At 40.4% G+C, this 9,163-nt stretch overlaps 1 long non-coding RNA gene across 1 annotated transcript; it reads right to left on the reverse strand.

Annotated features, from left to right (window-relative positions):
• Positions 1 to 8,477: 8,477 nt before the first annotated feature.
• On the reverse strand, positions 8,478 to 9,163 carry LOC125483164. The gene is made up of 2 exons (XR_007262116.1): positions 9,004 to 9,163; positions 8,478 to 8,803 (listed from the first exon to the last, which is right to left on the reverse strand). It is a non-coding gene; the product is annotated as an uncharacterized LOC125483164 (long non-coding RNA).

Genomic DNA, 9,163 nt, shown 5'->3' on the forward strand with positions numbered 1-9,163 from the left:
TGCAGGGTTACAGGGACAGGGTGTGGGATGGGTCTGGTGGAATACTCTTCAGAGAATCTGTACGGACTAAATGGCCTACTTCCACACTACAGGGATTCTATGATTCATTTTTGTCACAGGCTTCTTCACTGTTACTTCCACCCTACATTACCAAATCCATGATCTGTTCATTAGTTTGTTGATTCACAACTGGTTCATTTTTGTCAACATCGATCCAGTCTTGTAAATCTTCCTCTCTCAAACCTTCAGTCGCCTCAAGCACTGAGGTTGGATATGCTGTTGGTATACTCCAGCAACACAAGAATTTATCTGGAGTCAGTATGAATCCAGCAAGCAACTGAGCTCCCTCAGGACTGTCTTCAAAATTAATGTTGGTCATACACTGTGCCACCCTTTCTTCAGAGTTGGATCATTCCAAAGTGCTACTTCAGACATTCCAACAGCTGCCAAGTGCAATCAGTGCATACATTCGGATCTACTCTTGGATTTAAACAATTGTAAGATACCCTAGTGATAAGGTTAAAGCAGGGAGATACAGTTAGAGGGTAAATATACCTCCAAATTTTGTTTTTTCACAAGTAGTTGAGCTTTAGGAACAGTTGAACAATTGTCAAGAACCAGCACGATTTTGTAAGTCAGATGCAGTCCAACAAATGTTCAACTAGCTCTAACCGGAGGTGCAAGATATTTTTCGAACCACTCGACATACAATGATGTCTACCAAACTTTTCTCGTTGTCATAGCGCATAACTGGAAATACACTTGGCAAATGGTATGTAATAGCAGAAAATGTGAGGTAATATACTTTGGCAGGAAAATCAGAAGGCTGAATACTATTTAAGTAGAGAAAGACTGCACAAAGTTACAGCACAGAGGGCTTGGCGAAACCTTGTGCTTGAATCAGAAAATGGTAGAAGCAAGGTTTAGCAGGTAATAGGGAAGGCAAATGTAATGTTGGCCTTTATGACAAAGGAAATGGAGTATAAAAGCAGGGAGTTTTTGATAAAACTACAAAAGGCATTAATAAGAACTCAGCTGGAATGCTGAACATTATCTGGGGAAAGACACACTGGTATTGGAGGCAGTTCAGAGAACAACATAAGAAATAGGAGCAAGAGTAGGTCATCCCGCCCATCGAGTCTGCCCTGCTATTCAATAAGATCATGGCTGATCTTTTTGAGGACTCAGCTCCACTTGTGCGCCTGCTCATAACCTGTAATTCTATCATTGTTCAAAAATCTATCTTTGCCTTAAAAACATTCAATGAGCCTCAACTGATTCACTGGGCAGGGAATTCCACAGATTCACAACCTTTGGGTGAAGAAGTTCCTCCTCAACTCAGTCCTAAATCTGCTCCCTCTTATTTTGAGGCTACGGCCCCTAGCTCTAGTTTCACCCAGCAGTGGAAACAACCTTCCCGCTTCTCTCTTATCTATTCCCTTCACAATTTCATATGTTTCTGTGAGATTTCCCCCTCCCCCATTCTTCTAAATTCCAATGAGTATAGTCCCAGTCTACTCACTCAGTCTTATGAGGCAACCCTCTCAAATCCGGAAATCAACCTAGTGAACTTCCTCGGCACCCTCTCTAGTGTCAATACATCCTTTTTCAAGTAAGAAGGCCAAAACTGTCCCCAGTACTCCAGGTGTGGCCTCACCAGCACCCTATACAGCTGCAGCATAACCTCCCTTTTTCTAAACTCTGTCCATCTCGCAATAAAGGACAAGATTCCTTTTGCCGTCGTAATTACCTGCTGCACCTGCAAACCAAATTTTTGTGATTCATGCACAAAAACAACTAGTTCCCTCTGCATAGGAGCATGCTGCGACTTTTCACTATTTAAATAATTGTCCATTTTGCTGTTATTCCTACCAAAATGGATGACTTCACATTTACCAACATTGTACTCCATCTACCAGGTCCTTGCCCACTCATTCAACTTTTCAATATCCCTCTTCAGAATTTCAGTGTGCAGAGGACACTTTGCTCTACCACTCATCTTGGTGTCATCTGCAAACTTTAACATACTGCACTTGGTCCCCAACTCTAAATCATTTATGTAAATTGTAAATAATTGCAGTCCCAAAACTAATCCAAGAGACACACTGATCACCGACCAGAACGTCCTTTATTCCCACTCTGGTATCTTTTAGGTAACCAATTCTCTATCCGTGCTAATACATTACCCATAACGTCCTGCACCTTTATCTAATGCAGCAGCTTTTTGTGCGACATCTTGTCAAATGCCTTCTGGAAATCTAAATATACCACATCCACCAGTTCCCTGTTGTCCACTGCTTGTAATGTCTTCAAAGAATTCCAGTTAGTTAGTTAAACATCACCTGCCTTTGCCCAAACCCATGCTGCATCTGCCCAATGGGATAACTTCTATCCTGATGTCTCACTATTGCTTCCTTGATTATAGATTCAAGCATGTTCCCCACTACAGAAGTCAAACTAGTGGGCCTATAGTTACCCACCTTTTGTCTACATCCTTTTTTTAAAAAACACTGGTGTCACATTTGTTGTTTTCCAATCTGCTGGAATTGCTGAGTCCACCAAATTTTGGTAAATTAGAGCAAGCGCATTTGCTGCTTCCCCTACCATCTCTTTTAGAATTCATCCTAGCATACTATCAGTGCCAGTAAACACATCTACCTTTAGCCCCATTTGCTTGCCCAACACTACCTCTTTAGTGAATATGATAGTTTCTAGGTCCTTAGCTGCCACAGACTTGTCAATTATTGGCATGTTGTTCGTGTCTTCTGCTGCGAAAACCAATGCAAAATACCTGTTCAATGCCTTGCCCATTTCTTCATTTCCCATTATTAAATTCCCTTTCTAATCCTGTAAAGAAAGAATGTTTACCTTAGCCACTTCTGCTATATTTTTATATTCTGAACTAATTTACTCTCATAATCCATCTCATTTCCCTTTGTAGCTTTTCTCGTGGCTTTCCATTGACCTTCATTGGATTGTCCAATTCCCTGGTTTCCCACTACACTTTGCCACGTTGTGTGCATTTGCTTTCAATTCGATGCCCTCCTTTTATTTCCTTAGTTATCGATGGCCGATTTTCTCTTTTCTTACTGGTAAATACTTTTACCGAGCACTGTGGAAAATCATTTTGAAAGTTCTCCACTGTTGCTCAATTGTCCTACCATATAGTTTTTGCTCAATCTACCTTAGCCGACTCTTCCCTCATCCCATTGTCGACTCCATTGTTTAAGCACAAGACACTAATATTGGATTTTAGCTTGTAGCCCTCCATCTGAATTTTAAATTCAACCACACAGTTAGGGATCCTCTCAGAAGGAGCAATCACAGTGAGCTCATCAACTATTCCTGTCTCATTATACAGGACAAGATCGAGGATAGCTTGCTCCCTCCAAGATTCCATTACACCCTATGCAAGGAAACTATTGAGGATACATTTTATGAACGCCTCCTCAAGGCTGCCTTTACCAATGTGGTTTGGCCAATCAATATATAATTTTAAATCCACCATGATAATGCCGCACTATTTCTGCATGCATCAATTATTTCTTTGTTAATTGCCCGTCCCACCATGATGTTATTATTTGGTGACCTATAGACTATGCCTATCAGTGACTTTTCCCCTAACTATTTCTAATATCCACCCACATTGATTCAACCATTTTCTCCATAGAACCTTTATCATCTCTCACTACTGTCCTGATATCATTCTTAAATATCAGAGCTGCACCACCTCCCTGTCTGTCCTTCCGAATAGTCTGATACCCTTGGATCTTTAACCCTCAGTTGGAACCACCCTGCAACCTTACATCATACTCATTTGCGATGGAATTTGTGCCATCAACTCATTTATTCTGAATGCTAATTTTTACATCATCTTTTCAATCTTAATAACCCCAACAAAAGAACATGCTCACTTTTTCTGTCACTACCTGGTTTCCACTCATCTTAGTACTACACTGCCCAGCTGCTTCTCGCTTTTTATTTATGGTCTTGATTTTCTTTTTCCTTAAGCCCTAGCTACCTCAGATCCTGATGGGCCCCCACCCCCCTGTCAAACTAGTTTAGTCTATTCAACAATACCTGCAAAACCACCTGCAAGAATATTTGTCTCACCACTGTTTGGGTGAAGACCATCCCTCCTTAACAAGTCCCACCTTCCCCAGAAACAATCCCAGTTATTCAAAAATCTAAAGCCCCTCCCTCCTACACCACTTCCCCAGTCACATGTTAAACTGCCTAACCTGCCAATTCCTAGTCTCACTAATATGTGGCACAGGTAGTAAATCTGGAGATTACTACCTTTGAGGTCCTGACTTTCAATCTGGCTCCTAACTCCCTAAATTTAGCCTTCAGGACCTCATCCTTTGTCCCACATATGTCATTGGTACTAACGTGTACCACGACCACTGGTTGGTTCCCTCCCTCCCCTCCAAATGCCCTGCAGCCACTCAGCAACCTGCAGGACCCTTGCACCAGGGAGGCACCACACCATCCTGTTATCACTAACGCAGCTGCAGAAGCACCTTTGTCTGTTCCCTAACATTCGAGTCTCCGCACTCTACAGTCCAAACAGTCTTTTTCTCTCCACTCAGTGCAGCTGAGCAACCCGCAATGCTGTGGGTTTTGCTCTGGCTGCAATTGCAAGGCATTATCACCAATCGCCAAAATTCAGCACAAAGTACTGGTTGGTTATTGGGATGGCCTTAAGAGACTCCTGCACAACTTGCCTTACCTAATGCTTGTGTGTGATGGTAACCCATTCCCAATCCTCCTGCACCCTTTTAGAGTGTATGGTGACTATTGCCTTGTACGCGCTATCCATATAGCTCTCTTAGAATCCCTGCAGTATGGAAACAGGCCTTTCAGCCCAACAAGTCCAGACCAACCCTCAGAGCATCCCACCCAGACCCATCCCCCTATAATCCATCTAACCTACACATCCCTAAACATTATGGGCAATTTAGCATGGCCAATCCACCTAACCTGCACATCTTTGGACAGTGGGAGGACCGGAGCACCCGAGGAAACCCACGCAAACACGGGGTGAATGTGCAAACACCACACAGTCACCAGAGGCTGGAATCGAACCCGGGCCCCTGGCGCTGTGAGGCAGCAGTGCTAACCACTGAGCCACCGTGCCAACCCTGTTCTCCAATTCTCATTCTGCCAGATACTCCACGGTGCCTCCAGACTTCACTCAAGCTCCATAGTCCGGCACTTGAGTTGGCGGTACTGACGACACTTCCTGCACACACATTGCTCATCAATGCAATCAGCATCCAGGAACTCCCACAAATTACAAGTGGAGCACACTGCTTGAAGGAGCCGGTCTGCCATCCCTTAACCAAACCAAAAATTACTCATTAAACAAAACTAAATCTAATTCTCACTAACTGACATTATCAGTTAACTAATAAGTATAGTAATTTCAACAAGTCATTTAACTGGGAGTAAAAAGTTAGCATTATATTCACCCCTCAAACAGCCAATCACTTACCAGCTTAGCTGCGACATCACTCTGGGATCTTGTGCTCCCTCTCACCAGAAGTTATTTAGCCCCTTACCAGTTCCAGAATCTCCACCCTCAGACTGCTGTTGGCTCTGAGCTAAGTCCCTACGAGACTTCTCTCTTCTCTAGGTTCACTAGGCTGATACCACGTATGGACGGTCTGTCTAATGGGTTGAAGTTGAGTAGAATGGGACCAAACTCATTGGAATTTAGCAGAATGGGAGAGAACCGATTGAAACATGCAACATTTATAGGGACTTGATAGTGTAGATAGGGAGAGGTTGTTTCCCGTTTTGGGAGAGATAAGGACCAGAGATCTCAGAATAAGGGGTCACCCGTTTAAGACAAAGATGAGGAGCAATTTTTTTTCACAGGGTAGTAAATCTGTGGAAATCTTTACTGCAGAGAGCTGTTAAGGAATACTTAAGCATATACAAGGCTGAGGTAGACAGATTTTTAATCAGCAAGGAAATTAATGATTAAGGGGGAAAAGGCAGGAAAGTGGAGTTGAGGATTATCAGATCAGCCATGTTATTATTGAAAGACAAAACAGAATTGATGGGCTGAATAACCTACTTCTGCTTCTATGTCTTAGATGTACCCCTTTGAAGGCCCTTGGATTCACACTTTTGCCAATGACTCATGCATATTTGTAGTATGGCAACAACCTAGAACAGTCATGCTGTCCTTTGTCTCCTTCACTGTAGATGACGTCTCTTCAAGCTCTGTTGCTGAAGTTTTGTGAGGCATGCAAGACCAATAAATAGCAGTTTCATCAGTGAATACCTGTAGGGATAACTTCTCTCTCCACGTGTAAATTCTTCCATAAGTTTGGCAGCTTCTTCAGCATCTCCATTTTTTTTTTGCCACTGCACACACAATGCAGACCAATGCCATGCCTGTTTTTAAATTTCTGCAGCCATCTTTGCAAATAGTCACACTCATGCTGCAAGTTAAATTCTTCCTGGAAAATTTTTGCTTGGGCAATTAACATCTCACCAGCAATGCTCATTCCAATAAATCCTGAACCAATGCATGAGTGCACTATCGATATTCTTTCCTCCTTGAACAGCCTGCTGTAACACACGCTTCTACAAACAGTTAAAAAAACTCAAGATTCTTCTCCTTTTGCTCAAGTCATACACTTTTAACAACACATATTATGCCTCACACAAGTCCTGTACAGATGGGCCCATGTCTAATTATTTTCATATTTTGACTTATTGCAGTATTTTCCCAAATAAACAGGTCAAAAAATTCATCAAAAAGACATAACCTTAAGTAAATGATTTTCATTTTGTATGTTTAGTAACTGTTTTCTAAGTGAAATGAGAAGTGCCTGTTAAAGCAGCAATCGTTTCTTATTACTCTATCAGGTGAATTTAGATTTATTGTAATTTTCAACTGCCATGTTTAAAATGCTGTCAAATGGTCTTTCAAATACTGACCGATTAGTAATCCTGTAAATTTCAGTTCTTGCAGGGTAATGTTGCCAGATTGACAATCATGGCTATCTATAAACCTTGCATTTGCATACTTGGATGTCAATATACCGGATCTGAATGACAGATTTGGTGATGAGAATATTACAAACAAATGCAAGCAAGCTGTTCATCTGGAAGTTACAACATTGACAGGAGTGCCAAAAGAGGGGAACACTAATATTAGCGCAGATATTGTAGTTGAAGAGGGAGGGGCAAAAGTGCATCTGTTTTCTTACCCCTCCTCAAAAGCAACAGGTCTTCAATCTTCTCCCAAGGAAAAGCAGAGTGTTTTGTTTTGGAGGCAGAAGAAGTTGTTTAATATCAGCGAGAGTTATGGGTATTAAGATGTGAAAGCGATTAGAAGCGCTTGGCATCAAGAGGTGATGGCAAATTTGAGGGGATAGCCATGGGTAGACAACAGATAATCAGGTTAAAATTGGAGTATTAACCTATTTTTCTAAATTTTATTTCAGAAGCATAGTTTTCTTCCAACTTGAGCTAAAAGCCATATGAAGTGAATCTGACGTCCATAGGTAATTAATCATTTATCCCTACATCTCTGCTTTTGAAACAATTTCATTGTATTTCAATTAATAAATTTCAGAAATATATTGTTTCTTTTATGTACATTGTTTTTGTGTTACAATGTTCTCGTACTTCAATATTTGTGCATTTACACTGCAGCTACCAATTTTAACCAATCTACAGCCTGCTTCCATTGCTCGACTGCACCCAAAAGTCCTCTACATGCTTGAAATGTAAAGGATAGCAGGGTAAGAAGTCTGAATATTTGAATGATATACATGTAGTCAAGTCCTTCAGAAGCCTAACAGACTGCCTTTTTGGATTAAAATTTGACACTTTGTTGAATTTTATGCCGTAAAAGCCCAAAGTTCAAGACTTTGCCTTAAGTGTGGTCTCCCACTGTGCCTTCCAGTTATAATGAACTTTGTTTTATTGATAAATGGAAATTGTTCGCCATAAAGCTGAAGTTCGCAGTGTGAGAATCTGAATTATTTTCTATTAAGAATGACACTATTAATCAATGACCAAGTAAAATTTACAGAGAAAAATCAGACCTCCAAAAATGCACTTAGTGTGACTACTGTATTACTGTGGAGTACAAAAGTGCATATTTTCATCAGAAAATTAAGATTTTGAATATTTTCTCAGTAAATCATAGCCTCATGTAGTTATTCCCTACCTTCCATTAAAGGTAGTTCAAATTACTTTGTACAGAAAACTTGTAGAAATTAAATATACGTAATTAATTGCAAATAGCATACAACTAGAGGCAACAATTCAGAAGTCTAGATGACTAATTTTTAAAATCTGTTTCTATGTTTTATACAAACCACACCTACTAAATATTACCAATTTTTAGTCAACTGCTCTTCGTTCACTGTTCTTCATGTTGATCCTTTCTACTGTCCATACCCATACCTTTTCTAAAAGGTCATAAATATCAGCAGTAAACAATGGGAAATGTTTAACAAAACCAATCTGAAAAGTTTATTGACAGCAAACTACAGTTAGTGTAAGTTTTATGTTAAAATGGTACAACTGAAAGTGAATTGTTTTTACAGTGTGAATAATCTCAGAAGAATGCAATACAAATAAAACCTGAAGTACTGAACTATAGACAGCACTTGGAAAAAAATTTACACCTATATACATATAAACACCTACACAGTTGTCACGTATGCCTCTATAATGAGACAAGCCTCCAAAACTCATGGAATTTCTGATCACGGCAAGGATGCCACATATTTTTTCCCCTTAATGCTTACGATTATTGGGTGTCCTCGACCTGCAGTAGAAAGGAGAAAAAGAGCAAATTAATAACATGCAAGACTACACATTAAACACTAGCTGAATAATGTGAAATGCTGTATTTTCAAATAAGGAGATTAATCATATAGATGAAACAAAACGTTGAAGTGACCGATGTTGGCACCATTTTAACATAAGTTTACATAATAAAGGAAAATTGTATAAAATGTGTACTACCTTGATCGTGACTTAGACTTGTGTTTGCGGCTTGCCTTCTTACCAGACCTTTGAGATTTTTCCACTGATCTTGAGCGACTGCGTTTCGATTTCTTTGTCTTCTTCTCTCTGCTGCTAACTGGAGAACGTGAGCTGCTCCTTGCACTAGATTCGGTGTCTG

This window comes from Rhincodon typus, chromosome 5, assembly GCF_021869965.1.
Source record: "Rhincodon typus isolate 14 chromosome 5, sRhiTyp1.1, whole genome shotgun sequence".
Classification (NCBI taxonomy): Eukaryota; Metazoa; Chordata; class Chondrichthyes; order Orectolobiformes; family Rhincodontidae; genus Rhincodon; species Rhincodon typus.